Here is a 16,709-nt window from a genome sequence, read left to right on the forward strand (position 1 = left end):
TACTCTAATACACTCATTTTCTTTTTTGTTGACATGGCCCTGAAAAGGGCAGGAGGTGAAAAGAATTTTGTCTGTCACATAGTGTGAATAGCAGATTGCATGAGGAACCTCTGCAATCCAAATATAAGATCAAATTACAAGGGGCTGAATTCTGGCAGAAAAACATGAGTTTTAAGTTATTATAATTTTATTATACCAGTGATGTTTATATTGATTTAATCTTACAGAGTGACAGAAATTGAAATGCCGGGAGTGGTAGCTGTACTGAACTGTTTTGAGCGTGTAAAATGGTGTGATGTTCAATTAAATGACCCTCAGTTCATCTGTTTATCTTATGCTGCACTGCAAATTTAATCTCTTATTACTTGATTTGGATCCTAATTTATATGGGGTTCGAGGCAGGGAAGCAAAACACACGTATTTGTAGCAATATTTCCTGTGACCCCGTGTTAGTTTGAGAGAATGCTCGCTCAAAGAGACAAATGCTCCTGCGAGTATGTGTTACAAGAGCCTACACAGCTCTTCAGGGTAAAGACCGACCCTGCTCTTGTTGTGTTTGTACAGTGCTTAGTCCAATGAGGACCTGATCACTAACTTGAACCCCGAGGGACTACTTCTACAGCTGAGCATTGAGACAACCATGTTAACAGCTCTTTGGGAACAGTCCAGGAGCGATACCGTGTCCATTGCATAGCACCACTGTCACCAAAACTTCCTGTCCAGGCAGGCACAACAACTTTCGGCACTGAGCACTGGTTTTCGGCATTAACACCCAGCTGCATACTGTAAAACTGCTCACCCTTCTGGATGGTGAGCCAAAGCACAGGCTCCTGTAGCAGGTGTGTCTTCATAATATTTTTTACCTTTCTTCCTCGGTCATCAAAGCTGGTGTACAGACTGAAAGCTGTGATTCTGTGGTCAGCCCTTGAGTCAGATGCCAGACCTCCAGACCTGGATCTATTTTGTGTCAGTATTCTTAAATTAGCCTGTTTGTTTAATGACTGTAGACAAGATTCTGCTAAATATAGACATTCTGAAAAAGATATTTAATTACAAAGGTGTTAAAAACACCTTGCAGAATAATAAGAATAATAATAAGGAGATTCATCTCTCATATTTCACAGCTTCCAAACTATTTTACTAGGAAATGTCTTACTTGCAGCTTTGAGCTTCATATAGGGAAAGTTATTGTAACAGTGTTCATTTAAACAGGGTATATTTCTTCAGAATTTTGTAATAACAAAATCTAAAGAGATGCTTAGGATCCAGACAAAACTATAAAATATTTTCAGAGTATTAGTGAAGACAGATATACTGCCATATGTAAGTTTCTACCTAGGAGTTTTAAGGGACTATCTTTCCTTGGCCGGATGCATAGTAATCAATTAAATAAATTTGAGGCATGTTCTGTTCATTTACTCAGAATAATGGGACTGACTTTAGAGAGAACATTAAACACTGGAGTTACTTTTTGGATAAAAGCTCTAAATGTCAACTCACCAACTTACAGCAATTTTATATCACTAGTCATTCTGTAACTGCGATGAAGTTTCTCCTTATTTACACCAACATAGATGAAATAAAAATAAAGATCAAATGGTTTCACAGATTGAGTAATTTATTTTCCTGTGGCAGCTTCAGGGTCAGATCAGGCAGATAGAGACCAAAGGTTGCATCATCCAGTGGTTCAGTAACCTCACTTAAACAAATATGATGATCTCAGCCCTGTTCCCAGGGGATGTTTCCTGACAATAAGCAAACAAACAAACAAATAAATAAATAAATGCCATCACAACTGGCAGTCTTGCTGAGAAGTCTGTGTGAAGGGGTCAAACAGTAAGGCCGAATGCTGAAGAGGCACAGAGAACAAGCTATTATACCATCTAGACTGTTTCTCAAGTTGAGGATAGCTAATGAGGCAGCAGTGTGGCGGAGGTTGTGGTGGAGTTGCCCACACTTCTGTCTCTATGACCAACAACATGGTATATATGCTGAATTTGCATGGAAATTATTTTCAAGCTGAAAACTGAGCAGAAGGAAATTTTCTAAATGAGTGAAAAGAGCTATTTGGAATACTCAGTATGAGTGAATTGTTTACCTGATTGGCAAGCTATGCACTGGCCTGAAGGTTAAAAACAGAGAGAACATTATTTGTGGGAGCAACAGTGGCTTTGGGAGTGTGAACAGGTGATGAGCACTGGCAGAACACTGTTCTCATCTGCAGAATTTTGAAGAGAATTAATAGAGACAGTGCTTAGCAATTAAAAAGAAATCCTATAGAATAAAGTTGCAACAGAAGAAGGTAAGAAAGAAGAAACTATTCTGGTGGCTTGCAGTGAGAAGTGCAAAGAAGGAAAAGAGTTCAAGCAGTTATGATATGCACTGAGACAATTAGAATTAAAAGAAATAACAGTAAAAGGAGGAAAAGTTTGGATGGGTTCAATAAAAGGAAGGCTATTGAGCCAAGCAAAGATTTTAAATGTAATGCAGGATCTCTCAACTTTAACATTTTCCTTGATCCTTACATTCCACAACAGTGCTTTATTACCAACACTAGCACAGCTAATGTATCTAACTAAAAAGACATGTTACTGCTTGTCATACAATTAGTAGTGCAGGGGGAGAGATACTAATGGTTGAACAATAAAAAATGTATACATTCCAGAACAGAAATCCAGACCCAGACTTCTCCAGATTCATCCACGTTAACTCTTCGTTCTTCTTGCTCTAAGCCTTTTGCAGGTGACAGCATTAAGATTCCAGAAGGCACGTGGGGGCATTGAAATTCCCTGCTAGCTCTGAATCTCTCTCCATTGATTGGTGTGTCAGTCCACGATGCAGTCATGCACAGACGTTACACAACAGCAGCAGGTTACAGAGCTCTAAAAATATTTGGATTTAATTGAAAAAAATGTAAATGTTTTAAGCTCCTTATTTAATGCCACAGCTTCCTCTTTGGCTTAAAAGCACTGGCTCTAGTAGCTAGAAGGTGGCTTATTCTTGTTGGAGACTACAGTTGATTCACACAGAATTTGAAAGGGGCAAAAAAAGGATAGAAAACATGGCATCTGAAAAATAGTGTAGACAGAAGAAGAAGGGGGAAAGCAGACACTTGAGAAATTTTTCAAGCACGATTCTTTGTCTTCTTGAACTCTGATTTAAAGGTTGCTTAGCAACAGTGGCAGTAACAGCTGGGACACCCTTGATCTTGTTGTGTAAACTATTAAAAATAGGTGATGGAAAGTGGCACCATGGAAACAATGACAATTCTGAAGCAGGTGTCTGCAGTGCTGCTTTTCAGCTTAATGTCAGAGGTGTAAATTATAGAATTACTTTCTCCCGTTAATCTGAATTTTCAGGAAGGAAGATATCCTTATATCTCCAAAATTAAATAAGACTGAAGATAGCATTATACCATTCTGTGGCACTGACTTCTGATTACTGCTTTATACAATATTTTGCCAGAACCCTTAGAAGATCTTCATTTCCAGAGACTGAGGTCATTTGACTCCAGTGAATTAATGAAGCAGTCCTTCAGCCAGGGGCATAACTGGTATTTACAGTATTAGCCTCAGCTAGGAAAGGATCATAACCTTGATTTCAGCTGGACGGTTTAACTAAATCCCCACCTCAAATTACTGTTATTAAAATAATAATCTAAAAATGCTTCCCTTTTACGGGACTAATAATAATAGCTACGATTAATAAACATAGAGAATGGAATCAGCAATGCTCATTCTGAAAACATTCAGAGACCCAGAGTCAAGATTTTTTTAATATGACCAGTAAATCTAGGACATGCAGAAGAGGACAAATTCTCAGAAACAATAATTGTCTGTACTTTGAAACAGGCTCCTTTTAAGGCTCTTAAATTCAATGTCCATGTTAAAGCAGGCGAAATTTCTTTAAAAATACGGGACAATATCTTTTATTAGGCCAAGAATACTGAATACGAATAAAACACTTTGTATTATTAGTGAAATCTTTGTGCATTATCAACTTAAAATATTACAAAAGAGAAAAATTCTCCTTGCCCTATGGCATAGTTTTATTTTACACAGGATGGTTGGTGTGTGTTTGTTTTTAATTGTAATTAGGGGTAAACAGAGTCAAATATTCAAATAACTTCATCTGTTTACTACAATAAATTTGAAGACTTCAGCTTGATATTTTAATGCAGCTTATGAAGTTGAAAACTATTGTGTCCTCAGAGTATCTTTCCTGCTGCTGAGATTGGTGCATTGCTAAAGCAGTATCTCTAATCAATCTTGCTTTTGCTCATCTTGGAATAGAGAAATTAGGGACTGGAATGCATGATTTTGTATTATGTTGTAGTGCACTGTACTATTATTAGAAGATATTCTGAATGCCACACTGACACAAGCAAGACATGACATATAATGGCATTGCTTCCCAAGGAATTAATTTTGACTGCAACCTGTCTGGAAAGTAAAATATGGGTATAAACCTTATACTTTTCAGTTTATACCAAATTTGATAGAAACCTTTACTGCATTCTTGGCTGGGTGGGCAACCAACAGTATACTGTAGCATGAAAGTTACAGTTTCTTCTAATCTAATTTAGCTTTACACATTTTCATCCATTGTCAGACAGAACAATTAAACATATGGGTACATTCAAATATTGAAACTGACACTGGGCTGTATTCGAAAGAACATGATAGTATTGAACCTTTGTGCTCAGTGCACATTTCTTCAAAGACCCTTCTGTAGTGTGCAAGAATGATGTACTAGCCAAGGAGGCAGACTTATCTTTCTGACCTCCATGAATTAAGCTAAGTGCCAGAACTGACTTCATGGAATTCTGTTCTCGACAATAGTTTCACATGAGCCCTGCTGCAATAATCTAGTAACATTGAATTATTTATTTTACTGAAATTACTTTTTGAAATAATGTATTTGATTTCATTTGTCCTGCCCTGTAAGAAAATCTGCCTGTCCTCCTCTGCAATTTAGATGAATGGGAAGTGGTTCAAAAGTGTAGGATTTATTTTCAGTTTTCTTATTGGTAACAGCTGATTCAAAAAGAAAAATTTTATTGGGGAATTTAGATAATGGGGTTTATTTTAATTTGTGGTATATCCAAAGGCGGGGCTGGCAGCTACCAGATGGAGGGGTGGAATAGAGACTTCTCATTTTCAACCTGAGTATTACTCTAAATAATCATCTGAAGTTAATGAAATTACCTAAGGAATAAAATACTATAATTGACTAAAATACCTCTTACAGATTAAGGAAACAGTTCAAAACCTACATCTGATACCAAGAAAGAGTCATGGAAATTATTAAAGATTTTCTTTAAAGATTTCAGGGAAAATAAAACTTAACACAGGTATGACTAATCTATGTCTTATGACAAGAAGAACTATGCCAGTTTAAAGCTTTTACTATATCAAAGTGTTACAAGTTGCCCTCACTATTTGCTAGTGTCCTACATTTTTTTAGATTCCCGAATTTCTGTATGCACAGATACATTTTACTTCAACAACAACCAGATCCACAAGGGTAGGGTAGCACAGAAAATGAACTCTGTTCTACAGAAGGATTATCAGTTAGGAAAATATTGTAGAACTACAACACTAGCACACAAATGCACTAGAAATCACTAAGTGTATAACAGTAACTGTGTTTTGTTCTTTAGTAAACTTTTTAACTGACTTTTTCTCATAAATGTGTTCTTCCCATTGGAGGACTTTGATGGAAAAATTCCGGGGAGAGATAAACACAGTGTTTCTATTAATAGCTGAATGTTTCCTTAGATTCTTTGCAGTGTTTGCTAATGTTGTATTTTTCTGGAGACTGGTACTTTAGACAGATATTTTTCCATAGCTTTTTACTGGTCTCCAAAAACCTGTTTCCTTCCTTCTTCCTTATTTACTACTTGTCTAGAAAGCCCACGTATTCAGGAGATAATTTTCTGGGATCAGTCCAAGATCAGTTGTGAAACCTCAGAGGAATTTAGGACCATCATGGATCTACTGGTAGGCTTTATCAATCCTTTCTAAGCACAAGATATACCTGGCTTCTCCTCTAACACAAGTATTAAAAAGCCCTAACACAACAACACACTTCACTGAACAAGGTTTTCTTTATTTGAAGGTGCTGGGGAACAACTAAAGCTATGTAGGTCTATCATGTTTCTCAATGTACTGCTGTAATCGTCTGAGATATTTGGTGAGCTGACATGCACTCTTAACTGGTCACCTTGTCTGGCTGAAGAACTGCCTGGAGACTTTTCAGGTGGAGTCTGAGACTGGAAACTCTTTAGCTCAGCTGCTCTCTTCTGTGTTGGTATCATGTCAAGCATTAAGTCCCTGGTTTATCAAGGGAAACCCCCTGAAGCTGGCCTCTGCAAATGACATGAAACAGTCAGACTCATAGTATACATAGTATTACAAATCTTACCATATTCCTTCCTCACTTTGGCAGTGCTCGTCATCAACTGTCTTTTTCTCTCTCTCATACTGATAAAACTGATAACTGAGGTGGAACAGAAAGGCAATGAGTCACAGGAAGGACACTAGCCATCTTGTCACCCAAAAAATCCTGTACCTTCACCTGATCCCACTGAGCAGTTTGAGAAAGCTGGGGAACAAGAGCTGTTCTGGTTGCTGGGGTGTTAGAGAAGGCTGTGGGATGATGTGCCTCTGCACACTGCTGCCCCAGGTTTCTGCAGGGTTTGGAGGTCAGCCTGGAGCATGGGACAGACCGGGGCCAAACCCCAGCCAGGGCTTCAGTGGCATCCTCATGCCACAGGGAGAGGGTACCTGGGGGGACTTTCAGGTGGGGCTGCTCCAGTAACACCCATGGGTGCAGTCAGAGTCCAGACTCTTTTCTCCTCTGTCAGGAGAGAAATATCCCACCTACACTTCAGTCTTCTCTCCCCATTCTCTACTTCCTCTCTTCCAGCTTCTCTCTCTATATTTGCTCAATGAAGCATTTTCAGGATCTGCATGTAAGGCTGTTTTCTGTATGTGCTAGCAAATAAACATATGGAGCAGCCCAACAAGCCCATGCTCTTGCTGATTTCACTGCCTGCTGAGCAGTATAATGAACTACCAAATAAACTGTTTGCCAGCAATATTTTGAGATTAATGCTTTAGAAATATAAGCGGTAATCAAGAGTTGAAAACTGGACTCACTATATTCCATACTTCTCAGAATAGTTGTATTTCATTTTTGCAATGATTTGACAGGTATCTTCCCACCAGGACTGCAGTTCACAATGTAGAAGTTATCAGATGTTCAAGATAATTAAAAACACATTTCTAAGTGCCTTTGGGAAAGAGAGATGTGGAATGAAGGGACAAGTTTTTAAATGATTTTACAGTTCAGTTCACCTCAGCATCCCTATTAAAATGAATCTTAAAGTTACTTCTTTCAGTCAGTTTGCAGATTTACAATATCAACAAAACAATTATGGACACTTTTTTTTCTCAAATGAAATGCACATTATAAAGTTGTTTTGAGGTTTTTTTGTTGTTTGTCTTGTTGGTTCTTTTGTGTGTGTGTTTTTCTCTCTTCTTTTTTTTTTTTTTTCTTTTCCCTAGTAGCAGCATTTAAGCTAGGGGCCAGTAGAAACAGTATTTTATTCACAAGTAAGATAAAAACATAGAGAGGGTTTCATGAGGATGTGTTGAACATCTAGATGCAAATGTGTGCAGTCAAGATTCCTTTTCTAGAGGGCTACTGGAACTACTAACGGTCTCAGAAAACCTAGCACACTAGGCCTCCGTTGGTGATCTGGAGCCCATGAACTAGCAAACAGTCCAAGAGACAAGATAGATCTGGCTTCCCCTTCACATTTGCACAAACTGTGGAAATGATGAATAGACTATGGGGTTTGCCTGAGAACTTCACCCCACCCTCCCAAAAGATTGTAAGAGGCATTTCCTTTGCTTTCTCCTTCTCTTGTGTGTTTTCCCACTGGAAGAAACTATTGGAAATGTTAGAAGGTTTTGTTTCCAAGAACCTTCTTCCAAAGATTCACGTTGCTATTTTAGGAAAAAAATTCATCCCTTGATAGTTTTTTACTGAGAAGATTATGCCTTTTTAGTGCCCTCATATCTGAAATAAAAATTTACTCCTTCCTGATAAGCCCAAGAAAGGAAACAAAGTGGGGCCTTTCAAACCCAGCGGAGCAAATTATTATTTCAGTAATATTATGCAATTTTCACCACGTGTTACATATTTATTGAAAAGATTGCTTATCTGTCTGCTTGTGTGTTTTTTAGAATATCTTGCTCTTTTCAAGGCTCACTGTCCCTTCTGGCGCTGGAACTACATAATACTGAATATGTGTGACACCACATTAATTTCCATAGCAGGGGATTAGGATATTACAAACATGATATTAGGTCCACTTGAAGGATCAAAGCAAAAAGAGAAGCAAGATTTGAAGAATGAACCTTTTTTTTTTTTTTTTTTTTTTTTTCCCATCAAGCAAACATATATCCAGGATAATAGGATAAAAAAAGAAAGAACTGGCCAAGTGCATGTTTGTAATTTAACCTGAACTCCTGATCTATGAGAATACTGGATTTTCCCTGATATGTTTTTTACCAGTAGAAAAATTTTGAGCTGTTTGTTTTCTTTTTTCTTTCCACTGCAACAGCGTTATTCATACAGAAACCAATACAGAATCTGAAACAATATCCTGGAGCCATTTTCATACAATTTAGCATCTTGTATTCATGTGCATCAGGCAACAACTACACTTCCCATTCACGTTGCTAAGTTATTGCAGTACATTAGTGGTTGATCTTTCCATTCATGCTAGAGCAGTGTATAATTAGCAGTGAATAACTTATTCCATGAATGCAATCTCATTTTGCTCTTTGTGGAATGCCCACAAATAGATAAAAACATATCCCTTATTCCATTTTATTGTAAAAAGAGAAACTTTCTGTTTTAAACTCTGAAGCTTTGTGATTATTGTGCTGCAATTATTTAGTAATTCTATTTGGATATTAAATGGGTGTTTGATAATTACGATTTTCCACCTAATTGCTATAACTTTTTATCATTTAATTCAAAAAGTGTTCTAATTTCAGGATAAGAGATTAATCTGATTCAAACAAATTTTTTGAACATAAGAGTTGCTTTGTGAGGTTGAAGAAAGAAAACTGAAGTAGCATATTATGGATAAAGATATTCTGGACAAAATAGAAGAGTATAAAAATGTAAAGCCCACTGAGTGGAAAAATCCACCTTATTTCTTTGCTAGAAAATATTTAGAACAAATCCTATCTTCTTTGCTGTCCAAGCAATCATCAGTTTTACTTTCACATTTGAATGTGTTAAGCTAAACTACATGGAACAATGTCTCATTTCATAGGAAATTTCCACAGCATTTCTAAAAACGTGTATTTAAATTTAAATGTGTTCTTTGTGATCCGTCTCCATAAGTAAGTATTGCTTTCCTTTAAGACGAATGAAGATGCCTATCTATCATATGCTCAGAGAAAGTAAACTTTATGATTAATCCATTTTAACTACTTTTTTTTTTATTTTTTGTCCAGCTGTAGGAATTACCAAGAATACTCAGATATTCTGTGTTTAGCTGATGGATATTATGATGAGGGGGGTTTCTCTCAGGGACAGGGGGGTGAACAGCAGAAGTGTTTCTCCTGACTATGGTAGGTTTACATCAGTTCTTTGTAAGTGACTACATATGTGTGGAAAATTATTTTTGAAAAATTATGTGATATGCACCACAAAGCAACCACTTAAGAGTTTAGAATACTTACTACAATCAAGTAATCAGCTTAGACAAAAACAAAGTGAATGAAGAGAAAATGGAATTCCCTGTTTGTCAAGATTGAACCCTGATCCCCAAAACAATCAAAACACCTCCCCCACTTTCCCTGCAAACTTGCCAAATAAAACTTGCCTTTGAATGAACTTACATACTCTAAATAAGGAATACAATCCCAATGCATGACTGACAAATCTAATTGCATATGGAGCTTGGAGATCTTGCTGGAGAGTTCTTCATTGAAGATTATGTTCACTATAGCCTGCGTACCCTGGGCTGTAGAGAAAGAAATAAAAGAAAGCAAGAGTGAGTGAGAACATTTTCTTGCCAGATGTATTTATCCAAGCTCACAGCTCAAGATCAAATCACAAGTGTATAGAGGCAGAAGATTAAGGAACTAAAGGCAGTCTTCATTCCTTGCTGAATTTTGTTTTTACTTTTAAGCTGTTTGAAGGAATATGTCCATAACACTGCATTCTGTCAAGCACAAGATATTGTTCGTGAAACAGATGTCCAATACATTTGTATCATCTGTGTAGTGGCACATATATACAATTGCACAACGGAAGATATATTCTCAAAGAAGCTGTAGAGGAATTTATCATATGTGACATCAAAAAAACCCCCCACATTTCTCTTGTTTTCAAGCAGATTTAAGGCTATATTTACACTAAGGAGGGTATGAGAATTTTGTTGGAACATAGCATTCACAAGGGGGTCTGAAGCAATGAGATAAATTCCTCAGCAAAATTTGAAAGATTCAGAAATCATACAAAGCATGGGCACTCTAAGTGTGCACTACAGAAGAAGAACAGAAAATTTAAAATCTAATAAATGTTAAAATTTTATATTAAAACATAAGAGAGGCTTTCAGTCAGTCAGACACCAGAAATGTGCTCCAAAGACATTCATACAGCCCTATTTTGTAGACCAAAAGCTTATCTGAATAAAGTATTGAAGCGTACATACAGACAACTAAAGGGTTCGAAATAGAACACAGTATGTCAAAGTATTTACTGCAAACCAGAAATTATTTGCTTAGTTCTAATATCGTACTGGTGGATTTCCAGTTATTTAAGTTCGTTTTTTATTTGGCCATAATACTGTGTGGCTAAATGTACTACAAAGACAAACAGCTATTTCTATTTGAAATAGAAGTATACATAAAGCATCTTGTGCATATTGCCAAAAATATATATGAAATAGGCTCTGAGAGGAACTAAGATTTAAGAACAACAATGGGAGAGAAAAATTGTCATAAATAATGCAATAACTTGGACATGTCAGAGAAGGAATAATTTTCATTTCATTCCTGATATAAAAAATACCAAAAGGAAGGCATTGATTCTAGTAATGGAGAATACACAAGAAAGATAAGACCCAGATGACTTAAAGAGCTGTATAGATTAAGGTAACTTGTAGTTGTTTGACCACCGAAAAGTTATAGAAAAATATTTATGGAAAGTGAAAGTACGCAGAAACATCAGAATGTGTCTTGAGTGGCAGGAAGATGTGCCAGGGGAGGTTTTGGCTGGATATTAGGAAAAGGTTCTTCACCCAGAGGGTGATGGAGCACTGGAACAGGCTCCCCAGGGAGGTGTTATGGCCCCAAGCCTGACAGTGTTCAAGAAGAGACTGGGCAACATCCTCAGACACATGGTCTGAACTGTGGGGTTGTCATGTGCAGGGGCAGGAGTTAGATTTTATGATCCTTGTGGGTCCCTTCCAACTCAGGACATTCTATTATTTTATGATTCAATGTTTCTATGTGGAACCTGAATTCTACCGTGCACGGCTTTTCAAAATTTTATCACAGCAAGACTACTGCTATCCACAATGTGTTATTCTTGTCCTCACACAGTTATTCTGGGGCAGTTTATATTTAGTTCTACAACATCCTAGAAAACTAAGAGATTTTGGAAATGGCAGAATGTAGCACAGACCTTCTCAATGTTACATATAAGTGATCCCTTCCTTGAATACTTTCTCATTTAAACTGTGTCACATAAAAGCAAGAAGAATTTGTGGTTTTAATTTGGAAAGGAGATTTAGGGATGAATGAAACACCTACATGTTTGTGTATGTTAGCTTCTTCAGCCAAACTGCAGAATTTAATCTAACCAAGGTAAAAGACATAGCTGAAGTTATGATCAACTTTAAGAAGTGAAAAAAGCTTCTGCTAACTCCGTGGAAACAGAATTTCACCCCATACAGTGCTTGTCCCTCTCTCACAGGATTGTGATAAGTGGTTGATTGAAAAGTCCAAATATTCAAATATTGACTGTTGTGAAAGTAAACTGAATATGTATGACACACAAATCAGGGATCAGAAGCATAACAGTACTTTTGCTGTAAAATCCTCATGGACAATCTTTCAAGAAAGGCAATACTATATTCAAGACACATAGCAATTGCTTTTAGAGGAGGAAACATATAAGAAGACTATGGGATTTTCTGTCCCAGTGGTTGTAGATAAAGAACCAAGGACGCCCCTTAGACAAAAAGCATTTATCACTATCATCTGGAATCAAACCCAGCAAAACTGAGAAATTATTTCCACTTCAAGCACTGAAACTTTTTTAATCCAGTGCAAACAGAAGCCAAATGATGGTGATGTATTTGGAGGAATGTGTTTCGCTTTCAACATCAAACATTTTTGCCAGTCCTTGGAGCTGCATTGTCAGAGGGTGTGCTCTGTCTATGATTGTCTCTGAATCAGAAACAGGCAGTCAAACAATGTTTGTCTAGATCCTGATGAGAATGTTAGTATCTAAAGTAAAAGCAAGAGCATAAAATTATCTCCTTGCTACGCATGAACTGGGTACATATTACTGAATTACCAGCATTTTTGTGTTGCCAATATCTTTTCTTTGAAACATATACACATATAAACAGCCTTCACAATTCAGATGATTGATATTTAGGACTTGGAATGTCTCTATAAGTACTTGTGCAGCACCGTCTCATTTCATCTCCTTTACAACTTCAGGATCTCATGCAATGTTTCTTAATAGCTGTAATAAAGTGGCTCCATGCAAGAAAGTGACAGAAGTGCATTCTGCAAGCAAAGAGAAGGCAACTTTTTCCTGTGTTACTTTTGACATACTGTGTCCTTTCTTGGTCATGTGCTTTACAGTTTTCTGACAAGTTTGAATTTTCATGTCAGACCACAGCAAAAAGTCCATTATTATGTCTTACAACCAGGGTAGGAAATACTGTAATAAGAAAATATATGCGAGGAACAAAGAAAGTGTGCTGAAGTGCAAGTAAAAAATGCTGCAATGAGTTAAACAGGACAGATTGATTCAATAGCCGTCAAAATGGTCCTTACCTAAATATGTAAGACACAAGATCTGTATTATGCAGTAGATATTTTCTCTCTTATTTCAGGTTTTGCATAACCCTTACTGTGACTTTGATACAATACTCTTTCTGTTTTTATTTTTGTATCACCACCTGGGCAATTTGTTAGGTCCAGGAATTCTGTTCAAGGGCCTCCGCAAAGTACACATCTAAGTTGCTCTCTGTATTACTCTCAGTTTGCTTAGGCCATTTTAACTTCTTCCTACCTATCCTGTCAATTCACCCACAGATTCTTAGAAGAGACTGTCAACCTCATTCATCTGTCAGTAATTAAATTGTCACTTATCAACAGCAACAACAACATCAACTCAAATGAGAGATAAATAGTTCACCACCAGATGAAAACTGTGGTGACCATAGCAATTGGCTGCCAATGTTACATTACACAAGAATGTCTAGAAAAGCTAACTGGTGTTTTTCACAACAGCAGCAGTCATGAAGAACTTCCCAAGTTTAATTAGTGTCAAGTTTTCTAGACCTCTGGTTTTTCAAAGACCAGTTTGCAGGTTAGCATGCCCAGGTATTGAGTCCTGTGGAAAAAGAGTGGATGGAGAGAGAGCCTCCCACTCCGATAATACATCAGGGTCCTCTTGATAAATTATGGTACAACTGACAATCCAACATAAAATGAGCATACAGAAAGCATATGGAGAGAAGATCTTAAGGCTCTGTAACTCTCTGCTGCAGAACTAGATGCCATTTTTCAGTCTCATGATTAGCTTAAAGGAACATTTTCTATTTCCAATATAGTAAAAGGATCAGAGATGTATCCAGAGACTCTAACACTCATATAAGAGTAAGACTTCTCTTACCTTGGTAGTTACAAATAAGTAGTGTTGTTCTTCCCCAAACAGCTGTGAATCAGATGTAGGATGACAGGAAAAAATAATGGTAAAATTAATTAAACAAACAAAGGGATAATATATACAGTGATGTAAAGAAGAAATTGAAAAATTAAACAAACAAACAAAAAAAACAGAACTCTGCTTAGTAATGAACTAGACATGGCTCTGGCAGAAATACTTGATTTCCTAATCCTGTCTGGTATGCAAAATTCTTTCAGAAGGAGAAACTTTCCAAAGCAAGATGCTAGTTGAAATAGCAGTGCATTGCAGAACTTAGAAATATTTTTATGGGGTATTTGCTTGGATATGTGACAGCACCATGCAGGTTGCAATATATTGTCCAATTTAAATTACTTAGATAGTCTGTCTTAAAAACACACATGCTTTCAATGAGACTAAATTTCAGAAAAAAAAGCATGATATTATCTTTTTTTTTTTTAAATGGTTTTCAGCCAACAATTATATAAATTTTCTTTTGAAATAATATTACCATGTACTTTTAAAATAAATATATAGGTGTCAGGGTTTCAGAGGAGTTTATGGATTTAATATGGTTAAGAAAAAGTTTTGTGAAGAAATTTTTAAATAGTCACATGAAAGACACATGTTATTAGCAAAGAAAAAAAGTGTTTAAAAAATAAAAGTATGTAGAGAATACATATTTGAAAGCTAAAGTCCGCTAAGCCTTTCATTTCAGGCATCCTAGAATTGATTTTAAATACATCGATGCAAAAATATTATTTAAAAATAGAAATATTTTATTTAGTAAGAATTAATAGGCTTGATAAATAAAAACTGGAGCAAATTCCTCAAAGACTATTTACTGTGATACACAAACACATCACTACTTTTATATGCCAAAGTGCTCCACTTTGAATAATTTACTCATTCTTTTAAAAGCAAGAGTACAAACGTGATATTATACTTATAAACAGAATACTAAATTTGAAAAGTTGAGCAGATAAAGCAGCACCAATACCATCATCTGATTAGTCTTCTGGAAATCCCAGAGAAATAACTGGTGAGATTTGAGTTTGTTGTCACAAGAAACAGAAAGGGGTTCCCTTAGTTCCAAGAGACAAAACCCTACTGACCTCCTGCCTGAGCTCCATACCCAAATGACTTTCCCTTTAGTATCAACAAAAGAGTTGTTAATTGGGCCTTCAGTTTAATTTCACTAGGGGATAATCCTCCAAAATTCTGAATGGTGCTACTAAGAAACTTGTATTTAGAATAGAAGGAAAACAACTTTCAGTATCTATTCCTAAACTAAAAATGTATGTTAACCATTTAGATTTCTGTACACATAGTCAGAAATTGGTATACGCAGTTTGTACACTGTGCTTGTGCTCACTCAACTTGGATGAAAGCCACAGCTGAGTGGCTTGATTTCCTTCATTTAACAATAACTACTAAAGACAATTAGAGCATAGCATGCTGCAATATCAACTTGCACCTACCTGAACAAGCACAGCATTTTCATTCACTCTCTGTGCTGTATTGGGTAAACTTTTGAGTGTTCAATGTACATTCTGGCCCATGCAATACAATAAAATTGTAAGATTAATTCTGACAAGTGAGAAATTTTTTTCAGGGAAAAATATCTGCAGACAGAAGTTGTGTTACAAAAATTATCATGGAGCCACTTGCAAGTATCTTCTCCATAAACAGTGAGAAATACATCTTAAATAAATATGAATTTCATAATAGTTACAGTAAAAAACCACATCCTTTTTATATATTAGGCATTTGTACTACAACACTGTTATATAGAACAGGACTGATTGCACTTGCCACTCACACAGAGTGCCAAGGCATTTGTACTACAACAGTGTTATACAGAACAGGACTGATTGCACTTGCCACTCACACAGAGTGCCAGGACAGTCTGCAGTATTTTTTCCTTAATTATTTTAAACTACTTTTGTATTGCACATGCTATTAAAGATTTTCCAAATACTATAATGAAAACAAGCATACAGTGACTGGTACTAGGATATTTTTATAAGTTTAAATAAAACACACAAAGTGCCTGTTCAAAGATAGAGATATGAGCAATCTCTGACCTGGAATTGATCCTTACAGGATTATTCTTTTTAATTTTTAATCTGGAGCTACTATGCTAAAAGAAATTTCATAAGACAAAAATAATATCTTGTGGAGTCATCCATCACTTATTTGTGTTATGTTTTATATGGTGGTTGTTTTTGAAGTTTAACTAATCAATCTCATTCTATCAGTATAAGGTTTCACTATTAAAATATACAAGTAATATTGACTAGAAACTTTTCAGAAAACTAGTGAAAGCAGAATGGAAATTAAATGGAAAGCAGAAATTTGTTTCCTGGGAAGAAATCAGAAATCACTGTATTGATCTAAAGCATAGGAAAGTTGATTAGCATCTAGTAACTGATAATCTGTGTTCTATAAAAGTACATTTAAAGAAAAAGCAGGATTCTACAGCCAAATACTTGCAGAATTTAAAAAGACAAAAAAAATATAATATATTCATCAATGTTTTGAACAACTAACACGGAGTACGATGATTTTGGGGGAATGGTGAAACTCTGAACTAATTCTTACATTTGAGCTATTATAGAGTAGGGATTAAGAGAAGGAGATTCATAATCAATTTGAAATGAAACCACACATGCAGAATAGTCGACATTTCTGATACCAGCTATTTCTGATATTTTTTAGTTCAGGGACAAAATTTTAAGCAG

At 36.1% G+C, this 16,709-nt stretch overlaps 1 long non-coding RNA gene across 1 annotated transcript; it reads right to left on the minus strand.

The window, feature by feature from the left end:
- Nucleotides 1–1,020: 1,020 nt before the first annotated feature.
- On the minus strand, nucleotides 1,021–14,123 carry LOC139827730 (uncharacterized). Its single transcript, XR_011738649.1, has 3 exons — nucleotides 13,954–14,123; nucleotides 9,930–10,054; nucleotides 1,021–2,882 (listed from the first exon to the last, which is right to left on the minus strand). It is a non-coding gene; the product is annotated as an uncharacterized lncRNA (long non-coding RNA).
- Between the last annotated feature and the right edge of the window lie 2,586 nt (nucleotides 14,124–16,709).

This window comes from Patagioenas fasciata, chromosome 3 (genome assembly GCF_037038585.1).
Source record: "Patagioenas fasciata isolate bPatFas1 chromosome 3, bPatFas1.hap1, whole genome shotgun sequence".
Classification (NCBI taxonomy): Eukaryota; Metazoa; Chordata; class Aves; order Columbiformes; family Columbidae; genus Patagioenas; species Patagioenas fasciata.